Below are 1,855 nucleotides of genomic sequence, written 5' to 3' on the forward strand. Positions count from 1 at the left end.
AAATATGAGGAAATTGAGAGAGTCTCAAACTTAGTAAATGATCAAAGCCTTTTACATTAGACAGTGCAAGAAATGAGTAATTACATAATTCATGAAAGTTTAATATTTATTTATATTTTTAAATGTCGAATCACTGCTGGAAAACTTGATTCTGTAAAGACGTAGAGTTCCACTGTGCCTTTATATATACTATATAATCTACTTACAGTCCTACTAACTCCCTTTTGTGTGAACGGAGGATTATGGAAGTTATATTACATTCTCAAGTTTTATTGCTGATCACTCATCATCCTCTTCCTATCCCTCTCCTCCTTCTTCTCACTCCCTTAAACACACCTCCGCACACATATATATACACACAAACGAACACATATGTGTGAGAATGCAATAGCTAAGAGAGATCAGAACTCAGTCTGACCTTGACTTAGTTGAAACAAAGGTTAGGAAGATTTTTAAGCAATGGAATGAGAGGGAGAACACAGGTTATTTGTGTTTGCTAATAGGCTTTACCCAAAGGAAAAGTCAAATTTCTCTTTGTGACATGAGGTGATTGTACAATTTAGAGCAAGAAAATCCTAAATCCTACCCTCCCACAAAAACTGGAGATGGGGTACTATCTCCCTGTAAGATTACATCCCAGGTCCTTCAGAAGGACATTTTTGGGTTGTAAAGCTGGCAAGAGGTTTTTAAAAAGATTTACATATCTAAGGGACAGAGGAAGAATTTACAAAGATGTGTTTTCTAAAGTAAATGCTCTAAGAAAAGGAAGCCAGGGTGTAGTCAGGAGAAAGTCTGTCAAAAATTTAGTCAAACTAAGGGAACATTAAGGCCCTACTGGTCATAGTTTTTTTATTGTTGTTGTTTGTTGTTTGGTTTATTTCATTTTTTGATCTACTAATTATATACTAGACCTCTATTTCAAACATGAATTTTGCAGACATATTGATCTAACCCCTTCCTTTACCACTTACTTTTCTGAGCAGAAAAGGAGATGAGGGAATATAAATTGTTATTAAAACAATATTTGAAACATTTTCAGTTTTTACTCCAAGATGTAAAGGACTTGTAAGTCATCACTTCCACCTTCACAACAGAAAAAAATGCTGAACAAACTGAAAATCAACAACATTTCTTAGATTCTTTAGAGAATTGAGGTCACAATATAAACAGTCATCCTGAAAACTGGAGAGAAAGATGAATACAGAGAATATAGATCAGTTTACCTGAAGCAGAAGTCACTGGAGCCAATAAAGAACACTCACAGAGTAACTTCAACAGACTGTTAGAAGCTGAGTGTGATCAGCTTGAGAATTAAAAACTCCTACGGACCCAGTCTAAGCTTCCCCCACCCCAGTTTCATGGGGTTTACCTCCAGGAGCACCACTATGATGATAAATGCCAACCAAGTAAAGGAAAAGACTTTACTAAACCCTTATCTGACTTGGGGGAGAGGAAATCACCCAACTCCAGCCCTCTCTAAACTTTCTGCCTCAAGTAAGGGAGGAAAAATGCTAAGAAGTTTCTGTGAACTATTAAACCAAATCTGCAGGTGCCCTATAAGACTGACAATTATAGGATTATAGAATGGCCCTCCTTCCACAGACACTACACTTTACCACCACAATAACAGGCCTCCTAAGGTATGTACTTAATTGAGATAAAAACTTATGCCCACACAATAATCTGCACATGAATGTTTATAACACTTTTATTCATAATTACTCAAAACTGGAAACAACCAAGATGTCTTTCAATAGGTGTAAAGGTAAACTATGGTACATTTATAATGACATATCATTCAGAATTAGCTATCAAGGCATGATAAGACATGGGGGAACATTAAATGCATATTGCT

The sequence above is a fragment of the Pteropus alecto genome, unplaced genomic scaffold (genome assembly GCF_000325575.1).
Source record: "Pteropus alecto unplaced genomic scaffold, ASM32557v1 scaffold76, whole genome shotgun sequence".
In the NCBI taxonomy this organism is placed as follows: domain Eukaryota; kingdom Metazoa; phylum Chordata; class Mammalia; order Chiroptera; family Pteropodidae; genus Pteropus; species Pteropus alecto.